Here is a 12,500-nt window from a genome sequence, read left to right as displayed (position 1 = left end):
TTTTGACTAAAAACCTTAATAAATAATACAACCTAAATAATAATACAAAAGAAATAATTATTTTATGATTATTATAAAAATAGCTAGAACCCCCCCCCCCACACACACACACACACAATCTTACTTTATAAAAAGTCTGCGGTTTATTCTGCTAAACTGCGGATGAATCGGTCGACACAAGCGTGAGGAACCCGGATGCAGTCCCTGTAGTCGCTCGGCTCTGATGACCTCACGCCCGGGTTTGCTCACGGAACGGGAGCGTTCCTGTGGGATATATCGGGTCACTGAAGCTCAGTCTCTCTCAGCGGATCCAGTTCCCCTTCACTCGCACTGATGATGTCATCCGCATCCCATGAGGCCCTGCTTCTGTTTCACCCTCGCTTTAATTATTTACAGGGTTTAATTGAATCAGTCGACCCGGAGAGAGACTCCCGTGAGGAACCGTCTCTGTCCTTTGATCCGAGAGGATCGAACAAACCATGCTTTAGTAAATCTGAATCATGAGTTAAAAAATGAAGATTATCTCTACCCTTTTTTTTTCTTTTTTCTTTTTTTTTTGTATTAACACTGTCATTATTTAAAGGTCCCATGACATGAAAATGTCACTTTATGAGGTTTTTTAACCTTAATATGAGTTCCCCGAGCCTGCCTATGGTCCCCCAGTGGCTGGACGTTCTGAGGGGTGTAAACCAAGCCCTGGGTATTTGAGAAAATGAAAGCTCAGACGGCGACTCTAGAATCTTCCCTTTATGTTGTCATAAGGTGAAAGGTCACCTCCCCTTTCTCTTCTTTGCCCGCCCATGAGAATATGAGAATATACGCGAGCTCGATACTGTTTTTTCCTCGAGAGACATCATGGCTTGCAAACCAGCGGATCATGGCAGTTGCTCAGTGTTTGGATGTACAAATGAACACGAAAGTATTTTTTTAGTTCCTTCATCCGAGCCTCTGAAGAACCAGTGGGTTATGGGAATGTCTGATGTGTAATTGTTCAAGTTCAGACAGATAATCTTTCTCTCAAAGTCGTTCAGTACTGTTTATGCATCAGTAAATCAAGCCAGTGACTAAACGATCAACTTCACGTCGTTTCTCTTAGTAGGGTGAAAATAATCTTATTTAAACTGTGATTAATATATATATATATACAGAAAGCGATCAAAGAATAATCCCTTTCCAATCGCCCAAGCTGTCAATCACACAGCACGAGTTTATCTGGACTCTTGCCGAAACTCGTTATGAAATCAATGACGCTGTTACACAACGAAGCTCTTACTGTACTTACCTCATGTTTGCATTGGTGAAATCATTAGTGAGAGTGCAGAAACTGTTGCAATGATAAGATCTTCATTCACGCGATCAACAGGCTGTCATCTGCTCAATCATCACTGCAATAGAAGAAGAAGCTATTATAAAAACATATAATAGCTGTAATAGTAAAAGTATTCGAGAGAGTTCCACATGTACTGCTAGCTATTTCATATGCAAGCATGTCAGCCAATCACAGCAGTGGGCGTTTACACTGAAAGTCTCACAGCCAATCACAGCAGTGGGCGTTTACACTGAAGTCTCACAGCCAATCACAGCAGTGGGCGTTTACACTGAAGTCTCACAGCAGCCAATCACAGCAGTGGGCATTTACACTGAAGTCTCACAGCCAATCACAGCAGTGGGCGTTTACACTGAAGTCTCACAGCAGCCAATCACAGCAGTGGGCGTTTACACTGAAGTCTCACAGCCAATCACAGCAGTGGGCATTTACACTGAAGTCTCACAGCAGCCAATCACAGCAGTGGGTGTTTACACTGAAGTCTCACAGCCAATCACAGCAGTGGGCATTTACACTGAAGTCTCACAGCCAATCACAGCAGTGGGCGTTTACACTGAAGTCTCACAGCAGCCAATCACAGCAGTGGGCATTTACACTGAAGTCTCACAGCCAATCACAGCAGTGGGCGTTTACACTGAAGTCTCACAGCAGCCAATCACAGCAGTGGGCGTTTACACTGAAGTCTCACAGCCAATCACAGCAGTGGGCATTTACACTGAAGTCTCACAGCAGCCAATCACAGCAGTGGGTGTTTACACTGAAGTCTCACAGCCAATCACAGCAGTGGGCATTTACACTGAAGTCTCACAGCCAATCACAGCAGTGGGCGTTTACACTGAAGTCTCACAGCAGCCAATCACAGCAGTGGGCATTTACACTGAAGTCTCACAGCCAATCACAGCAGTGGGCGTTTACACTGAAGTCTCACAGCAGCCAATCACAGCAGTGGGCGTTTACACTGAAGTCTCACAGCCAATCACAGCAGTGGGCGTTTACACTGAAGTCTCACAGCCAATCACAGCAGTGGGCATTTACACTGAAGTCTCACAGCAGCCAATCACAGCAGTGGGTGTTTACACTGAAGTCTCACAGCCAATCACAGCAGTGGGCGTTTACACTGAAGTCTCACACAGACACGCCCCTTCAAACAGAGCGTTTAAATCAGAGGCTAAAATCAGGCTAGGAAATATGCCTTTTATTTCTAAATTATTAAATTATTACAACATTCTAAAATAATAAAATAATCCATGTCATGGGACCTTTAAGTATTGCAGTTTTTTTATTTTAATTTTGCTGTGTCATTATTATTATTATTATTGCAATTATTATTATTATTTTATTTTATCATATATATATTTTTTATGTAGCCTACCATTACTGTGAATGAACATCATCTAAGGCAGTTTGTTCTGGTTGGTGGGGAGGGATTGAAAATGTAAAAAAATCTAAGTCAAATTATGACGTAGCTACTGAGATGAAAAGTCAAAATTATGGGATAAAATGTAAAAATTATGGCCTTGTGTATCAATTATACATTTTTATGTCATAATTATGATTTACAAAAGCATGATTTTTTCTCTTATGTGGCAGAAATGGGCTTCCATAATGATGCAAGATAATAGACAGAACACATAATTTCATAATGACATATTTCTGCTGGGAAGTGAATCTGCACTCGGACGAGGCTCTGTGAACATCTCTCACCGCACAAACAGAATGAGCAGAAGACAAACAGAAAAGCATGAAAACTTGCACACACACACAAAGCTGCAGATGTGAACATAAACACGAATTCGCGACTGTAAACACACGCAAACAAACACGCACACAGACACACACGCACACAAACACGCACACAGACACACACACACGCACACACACACACACACACACACACACACATACATCTGTTCTGTGCTGGCCTGGCTTTACCTCGATTTAACTCGCTAATACACCTCCGTCTGCTGGAGTTCTCTCTGTTCAACCTTTAAACACTATTACACTGTTTCACGAGCATTAAGGGGTTAAAAATAAGTGTTCGTGACGTCAGCTGAAAGAAACGGGATTCACTCATTATTCAACATTTGTAATGTTATGTAATGTATTCTATTATAGGCTATTTTTTTTATTTTACAAAAGATTCTATTTCAAATAAATGCTGTTCTTTTAAACTTTCTATTCATCAAAGAATCCTGAAAAATAATTGTACACAACCGTTTTCTACACTGATAATAATCATAAATGTTTCTTGATCATCAGATCATCATATTAGAGTGATTTCTGAAGGGTCATGTGACACTGAAGACTGGAGTAATGATGCTGAAAATTCAGCTTTGATCACAGGAATAAATTACACTTTAAAATATATTAAAATAAAAAACAGTTATTATAAATTGTCATAATATTTAACAATATTACTGTTTTTTGTTGTTGTTGTATTTTTAATTAAATAAATGCAGCCTTGGTGAGCAGAAGAGACTTCTTTTAAAAACATTAAAAATCTTACATATCCAAAACTTTTGACTGGTAGTGTAAATTATTTGAAGTTAAACATCAAATATTGGGTTAATTTTGACAGCTTTCAGTAAGTCAATCACATGGCACTTTTTTTAACATCAAACAGTCCAGGAGCCAAGAGCCATCGAGGATCGAGGATGAACCAATCAAATAAAAGAGATGAAGTCATGTGAACGAACACGAACCAATCAAAGAACAGAGATGAAGTCATGTGAACGAACACGAACCAATCAAAGAACAGAGGTGAAGTCATGTGAACGAACACGAACCAATCAAAGAACAGAGATGAAGTCATGTGAACGAACACGAACCAATCAAAGAACAGAGGTGAAGTCATGTGAACGAACACGAACCAATCAAAGAACAGAGATGAAGTCATGTGAACGAACACGATGAAGTCATGTGAACAAACACGAACCAATTAAAGAACAGAGGTGAAGTCATGTGAACGAACACAATGAAGTCATGTGAACGAACACGAACCAATCAAAGAACAGAGATGAAGTCATGTGAACGAACACGAACCAATCAAAGAACAGAGATGAAGTCATGTGAACGAACACGAACCAATCAAAGAACAGAGATGAAGTCATGTGAACGAACACGAACCAATCAAAGAACAGAGATGAAGTCATGTGAACGAACACGATGAAGTCATGTGAACGAACACGAACCAATCAAAGAACAGAGATGAAGTCATGTGAACGAACACGAACCAATCAAAGAACAGAGATGAAGTCATGTGAACGAACACGAACCAATCAAAGAACAGAGGTGAAGTCATGTGAATGAACACGATGAAGTCATGTGAACGAACACGAACCAATCAAAGAACAGAGGTGAAGTCATGTGAACGAACACGATGAAGTCATGTGAACGAACACGAACCAATCAAAGAACAGAGATGAAGTCATGTGAACGAACACGAACCAATCAAAGAACAGAGATGAAGTCATGTGAACGAACACGATGAAGTCATGTGAACGAACACGAACCAATCAAAGAACAGAGATGAAGTCATGTGAACGAACACGAACCAATCAAAGAACAGAGATGAAGTCATGTGAACGAACACGAACCAATCAAAGAACAGAGATGAAGTCATGTGAACGAACACGAACCAATCAAAGAACAGAGGTGAAGTCATGTGAACGAACACGATGAAGTCATGTGAACGAACACGAACCAATCAAAGAACAGAGATGAAGTCATGTGAACGAACACGAACCAATCAAAGAACAGAGATGAAGTCATGTGAACGAACACGATGAAGTCATGTGAACAAACACGAACCAATCAAATAAAAGAGATGAAGTCATGTGAACAAACACGAACCAATCAAATAAAAGAGATGAAGTCATGTGAACGAACATGCTTTAATCCCGTCAGTGTGTGTGTGTGCTGTTGTGAGGTTCAGAAAACAGAAGCTCTGAGAGCCTGATGATGATGATGATGATGATGATGATGTGTCTTTGGCAGGAGAGGAAGATGTCTGGCCTCAAATCCAACTAAAATGCCTACAGTGAGAGGGAGGGTGAACCATAAACTAACAATTTCCTGAAAACACACTTTCTTTAAATCCCCCTAAGCTTTAAACCACAGAATGTGCTCAACCCAGACACACACACACACACACACACACGCACACACACACACACACACACACACATTTTTGACAGGCTTCCACTTCTTCACACAAAGCAGAGAGTACTTGAGCTTCAGGCTATTCACATTTAAACACACAACAACAAAACACAACAGTGTGCTGCCAACAAACATCCATACACACACATACAAATGCGTACATACATACATTTATCTCAACAAATAAATAAATAAATGAAATGTAAAAAATAAAAAATAAACTGTAACATACAAACATGAATGAATGAACAACGAATAAATAAATAAATAAACAAACAAACAAACTAATAAATAATAATAACACAATATACAATATGTGGTTGATTAGTGACTCCGGTGGTTTAAAGTGCTGTCTACGGCGTTCACTAGTTAGGGGCCGTCGACTCCGGTGGTTTAAAGTGCTGTCTACGCCGTTCACTAGTTAGGGGCCGTCGACTGCGGTGGCTGAAAGTGTTGTCTACGGCGTTCACTAGTTAGGGGCCGTCGACTCCGGTGGTTTAAAGTGTTGTCTACGGCGTTCACTAGTTAGGGGCCGTCGACTCCGGTGGTTTAAAGTGCTGTCTACGGCGTTCACTAGTTAGGGGCCGTCGACTGCGGTGGTTTAAAGTGTTGTCTACGGCGTTCACTAGTTAGGGGCCGTCGACTCCGGTGGTTTAAAGTGCTGTCTACGCCGTTCACTAGTTAGGGGCCGTCGACTGCGGTGGCTGAAAGTGTTGTCTACGGCGTTCACTAGTTAGGGGCCGTCGACTCCGGTGGTTTAAAGTGTTGTCTACGGCGTTCACTAGTTAGGGGCCGTCGACTCCGGTGGTTTAAAGTGCTGTCTACGGCGTTCACTAGTTAGGGGCCGTCGACTCCGGTGGTTTAAAGTGCTGTCTACGGCGTTCACTAGTTAGGGGCCGTCGACTCCGGTGGTTTAAAGTGTTGTCTACGGCGTTCACTAGTTAGGGGCCGTCGACTCCGGTGGTTTAAAGTGTTGTCTACGGCGTTCACTAGTTAGGGGCCGTCGACTGCGGTGGTTTAAAGTGTTGTCTACGGCGTTCACTAGTTAGGGGCCGTCGACTGCGGTGGCTGAAAGTGTTGTCTACGGCGTTCACTAGTTAGGGGCCGTCGACTGCGGTGGTTTAAAGTGTTGTCTACGGCGTTCACTAGTTAGGGGCCGTCGACTGCGGTGGTTTAAAGTGTTGTCTACGGCGTTCACTAGTTAGGGGCCGTCGACTGCGGTGGTTTAAAGTGTTGTCTACGGCGTTCACTAGTTAGGGGCCGTCGACTGCGGTGGTTTAAAGTGCTGTCTACGCCGTTCACTAGTTAGGGGCCGTCGACTGCGGTGGTTTAAAGTGCTGTCTACGCCGTTCGCTAGTTAGGGGCCGTCGACTGCGGTGGCTGAAAGTGTTGTCTACGGCGTTCACTAGTTAGGGGCCGTCGACTCCGGTGGTTTAAAGTGTTGTCTACGGCGTTCACTAGTTAGGGGCCGTCGACTCCGGTGGTTTAAAGTGTTGTCTACGGCGTTCACTAGTTAGGGGCCGTCGACTGCGGGACGCTCCACTGCTCGGCTCTCCTTTAATGGGAACTGGAGCTAATCCGAAGTGCATGAAGGGTCAGGCGGTTAAACAGAGCAGATCTCACTGTAATCTCTGTCCTGTGTGTGTGTGTGTGTGTGTGTGTGTGTGTGTGTGTGCAGGTTAAACTGCTACACTGGCTAAACCACTGATTTCTTCTTGATGTTCCTCGTGTGGGTCGTGAGCGTGCAGAGTTTCCACACATCAGTGTTTGGGAAAGGCTGGATATATTCGGTGACTTTAGCGTTAGGGGTCAGTTTGACGTTTCCATGTAATTCACCAAAAACGTTGAAAAACAGCAGACAAGCCTCCCAAAGACTGAAATATGAAATACATAAGACTCAAAGGTTTACTCGACTCTGTGAAAGGATGTTTTTTAATAATATTTTGAATTAGATTGGATTATGTTGAGTCTGTAGCTGATACTAAACATGAGAATATGTGGGTCAAATTGACCTCTAACAAAAACACAACAGAAGCGCATAATTTGCATTTTTTAGTCTCTGATAAACTACAATAGATTTTGGTAACACTTTATTTTACAGTGTCCTTGTTACATGTACTTACCATAGTAATAACAGTAAATCATGCATACATGCAACTAACCCTAACCCTAATCCTACCCTAACCCTATAGTAAGTGCATGTAGTTCATTAATATTACTCAGTACTTCAATAGTAACACTGACACATAAAGTGTAACCCAGATGTTCATGACTCTAGCCTGAGTTTCCCAACACACGCGTGTTCTGAGGGATTATTCCTGATTTAAACGCAGAACCGACAGCTGAGCGCTCTCTGACATCTCAATACTGAATGATGGAGTTCATGCAAGAAAGGTCACGTCCCGCTAGGTAATCTTAGCTAATGGAAACGCTTCAGGCTCGGTGAATCAATAATCTTCCAGGAAAGGCTGTCTCCCGGAGCGGAGGATCCTACCGAGAACACAGGAGATTTTCCAGCGCTACGCTAATAAATGACTGTGAGCTAACGGTCATACGCTCATGACCTCATGTTGTTTAGCACACTGAAAGGCAAAGGTGTACTGAACAGAAGTCATGATTGCTGGACACAGCGTTGACCCGGTGACCCTGTGACCTCTGACCTCTCGCCTGATCCTGGTCATACCGGAGCGCACCTGGAGCTTTACTAATCTGATCTAATCTCAGTCGCCTCAGTCCCTTCAGGACCAATGGATTGAGCTGTCAGTCACAGCAGATCCGAATCACTGAAGCGCATTTAGGGCCAGATTTACTCAATTAGCGTAAGAGCGTAAATTAAAGAACAGACGCAGTCGGATCATTCCACCGGATCATTCCACGATGACCAACACAATCTTCCGGGAGCAGCGCAGACTAGCGTCTGGCTTACAGGGCTGGTTGATCATGATTTCACTTTTTAACTTTAGTTAGTATGTAATGTTGCTACAAACACAAATATTAAACAAGCACACACAAGCTCTTGAAGCTCCGCCCCCTGCGCCGGGAGCAGCGGCTCATTTGCATTTAAAGGGACACACACAAACGGCGTGTTTTTGCTCGCCCTCAAAAAGTGACAATATTAACATGCTATAATAATATCTGTGGGGTATTTTGAGCTGAAACTTCACACACACACACACACACACACACACACACACTCACACACACACACACACACACACTCTGGGGACATCAGAGACTTATTTTACATATTGGGAAAAGCGCATTATACCACCGCTTTAAGACATGCTTTTTTGGGCGGTTAATAATGGCATAAATCCCAGTAAACTGACGAGCACAAACCTTAGTAAAACACCTTGCGTGATTCATTTAAATACTCTCATAAATACTGCGTCTGAAAGGGAAACTCCTACAAATGCATATGCAATAATATCAGCCGCAGAAATAACCCTGTCCTTGCCTTCTCAGCGCTAATGTTTCACTGCGTGTCTTCAGTAAATCCTGACTGTAGTGTAACGCCTAAAGAGGGTTCGCGCTGGAGAAACTGAACTGTTATTTTCTATATAGCAACACAATCACAACTCATTCCCAGATACAGCGTACTGAACAAAAATAAATCAATAAAAAATACATGTATGGATGTATATTCACACTACCATTCAAAAAAACTTTTTTAATTAATAGAAATTAATACTTTTATTCATTAAGGACGCACTAAACTGATCAAAAGTGAAAGACATTTAATGTTTCTATTTCAAATAAATTCTGTTATTTTGAAATTTATATTCATTAAATAATCCTGAAAATGTAAATTATGAAAAAAAAAAATAACTATTTTCAACACTGATAATAATCATAAATGTTTCTTGATCATCAGATCATCATATTAGAGTGATTTCTGAAGGATCATGTGACACTGAAGACTGGAGTAATGATGCTGAAAATTCAGCTTTGATCACAGGAATAAATTACACTTTACTATATATTCACATAGAGAACAGATGATTTACATTATAATAATATTTCACTGTTTTACTGTATTTATGATCAAATAAACACAACTTTGGTGAGCAGAAGAGACTCTTTCAGAAACAATCTGACCGACCTCAAGCTTTTGAACAGTAGTGAGTATATGAGGGTTGTCGGCTGTTAGGCCTATATATATATATATATATCAAAATAAGTTTATTTGTTTGTTGCATTTTAAGTGTTGGTGTCATTTTCATTCATAATAATTATGTTCCCTCTTGCGTCCATCTTGGCGGAGCCACTCGAGCGAGATGAACCCAATCCGATAGCACACAATACGCCATCCGATACCTTGTGAACGGAAGCTCCCTTTGTCCTGCAGCAAAGCATTCTGGGAGGTTTTGTGTTGGAAAACGTCATGTGGAGGACGAGGGCCAAGAGCGTCTGACAAGAAACATTTGTTTGTGGTTTGGCCGGCGAGCCTGAGTGAGTCGAGCGGATCCTCCATTCCTCTGGTTACAGGATCTGTTGTGTTCCAGATGATGGAGAACTGAGAGCGGCCGAAGCCAAAACTGAGACATGACTTATTTAAAAACGCCTCGGCACGGACATCTGAACGCTTTCAGGATCACAGATCCGCAGACACAACGTTCCCTTTCATGTGAAGGAGAGTAAAAACGGTGTAAACTGCGGTAAACTCTTCCTTAGAGACCCAGCGAACAGGGTTATGAACTAACATTCTTCCAGGAACATTGATAGAACGTTCGTTCAAAGTCACCAGCTCTAATAATGTTCTCAAAACTTTGTTTACACATTCATGTTCATGGATGTATTTCTGAAACATTTTAGTTGTACCTTTTTCACACTTTTTAAACATTAGGCCGACTACTTCTTCCAGAAGATTACGGTAACGCTCTCATAGTGTTCAAAAAATAACGTTTGAATCTGTTTGTATAGTTAGTTGAGTCTGTGATGTATGTTTCTGACACAGCCGAAACCTATAATAAAATGTTGATCTTTTTTTATATTTTTTTTATAAATAATGTTTGAATAACCAAGAAGAAAAGTTTAAAAAAGGACTTAAAAACTTTTCCTTACTTAATGGGAACGTAATCAACACATTTGTTTGAAGCGTGTGAACATAAACACAGCTTTAGTGAGATCATCTCACGCTCTGCACACACACAGTTCTGCGCACACACACACACACACACACACACACACACACACTCCAGAGCGCTCAGTGTTTCAGCAGATGCTGGGAATGGGAATGGGAATGGGAATGCATGGAGTGGGAGGGAAGTTTGACACATCTGTCTTTAATAAGCGGCGAGCGACGCCTCATCAGATGTATGATGGAAATATGTGTATTTAATGTGCATTTTTATTTTTAGAATGATATTTTGTAAAGTAATGAACAATGCTTTATTTATTGCTAAGGAAAATGCTATTTGCATAAAAAGAAATGGGCTCTTTGCAAACTAAATATTTCACATTTTATAAATAAATTCAAATTATAGCAACATAAACTGTTAGGAACTTGTTAAAGTCGGCATGAAACGACCATCTTCTCTCCTCTATTGTTCTGTATATCGAGAGAAACGCTTCAGGAACAAGAACAAATGTGGGCGGGGCTTGATTGTGTCTGTGGGAATTCGGATGGTTGTGGTTTGCTATTGGCTGATCTCCTGTGAGTGACAGGTTATAGCCCCGCCCACATCATCAGAGAAGAGATGCTGCAAGAGGAACTTATTCTGATTCAACATTATTAAAACTATAATGATGTACTCCCATAAGTCATTTACAATAAACACTGCAATATTCCAAAAAAAATGCTGACTTTAAAATGTAATGCCTCTTGTTCTTGTGGAACTGAGTTTAACAGATCACATGCTTGCTCGTGCACAGCTCTGCTGATTATAATTGTGTGGTTTAGTTTATAACTTCAACGCTCTCATTATAATCACCCAGACTGACTTCGCTGATTATAATGGAGGACGTGTGTTTGTCTCGCACTCAGTTTCTTCTCTTCTTTTTCCCAGTATTTTTGTCTCTGTGTTGATAAATGTGTTCCATCACTCTCTCTCTCTGTTATTATAACAAAGGTAAAGGAGAGAGAGAGTGTGTGTGTGTGTGTGTGTGTGTGTGTGTGTGTGTGTGTGTGTGATGAAACCATGTCAGTTACGCAACATGTTCCTCATGCTCTGCTTTTTTTATGTCTGGGAAGAAAAAAAATGCAATTACCGTGTGAGTCCTTGAGGCCTCGTCTCTCGACCAATCAGAGCACAGGAAAACCACCATGACAACGGGTTGCTAAGGAGAATCTCCTGACAGGAGGAAGGAGAAGATGAGCGACTCTTTCTCTTCATCAATGAAGAAAACTGAGAGATGCAACAATTACATTAATATTCCGTATTTCAGGCCTGAATTATTAAATCAAAATCACAAAGGAAAACTCATTAAATCATTAATATTTACTTTAAAAAAACAATCACTCCAACTCTTTTTTTCACAAGTCATTTTGAAATATGTTGTCATAAATGAAAAACAAAATTACAACTAATTCTTAATTATAAAATGTTAGCAAAACGTTAGTTTAAGCTTTGCTGATGCAACAAAAACAAGTAAATCGGTTAAAACACACACACTCTCTCTCTCTCTCTCTCTCTCTCTCTGTGTGTGTGTGTGTGTGTGTGTGTGTGTGAGTGTGAGTGTCGCTACAGAAAAGTCTTTGTTTTTGCTTGTTATGTTTTCTCTAGCACCTCATTCAGGACCACCCGTGAACCCAGAGTCTGTAAGCAGCAGCTCTCAGACGGGTGTGTGTGTGTGTGTGTGTGTGTGTGTGTAAGCAGCAGCTCTCAGATGGGTGTGTGTGTGTGTGTGTGTGTGTAAGCAGCAGCTCTCAGACGGGTGTGTGTGTGTGTGTGTGTGTGTGTAAGCAGCAGCTCTCAGACGGGTGTGTGTGTGTGTGTGTGTGTGTAAGCAGCAGCTCTCAGACGGGTGTGTGTGTGTGTGTGTGTGTGTGTGTAAGCAGCAGCTCTCAGAC

General features: G+C 41.4%; 1 long non-coding RNA gene across 1 annotated transcript in view; it reads right to left on the bottom strand.

The window, feature by feature from the left end:
- LOC311074827 overlaps positions 1 to 11,781 on the bottom strand; it is an 18,242-nt gene extending 6,461 nt beyond the window's left edge. Inside the window, exons 1-2 of the long non-coding RNA XR_014604372.1 lie at positions 11,699 to 11,781; positions 1,283 to 1,385 (exon numbers count right to left, since the gene is read on the bottom strand). This is a non-coding gene — a long non-coding RNA (uncharacterized lncRNA). The remainder of the gene's footprint in view (positions 1 to 1,282; positions 1,386 to 11,698) is intronic.
- Positions 11,782 to 12,500: the final 719 nt, after the last annotated feature.

This window comes from Abramis brama (assembly GCF_963993115.1).
Source record: "Abramis brama genome assembly, chromosome: 23".
NCBI classification, from domain to species: domain Eukaryota; kingdom Metazoa; phylum Chordata; class Actinopteri; order Cypriniformes; family Leuciscidae; genus Abramis; species Abramis brama.
The sequence above is the reverse complement of the archived record's forward strand: the minus strand, read 5'-3'. Positions and strand labels throughout refer to the sequence as shown.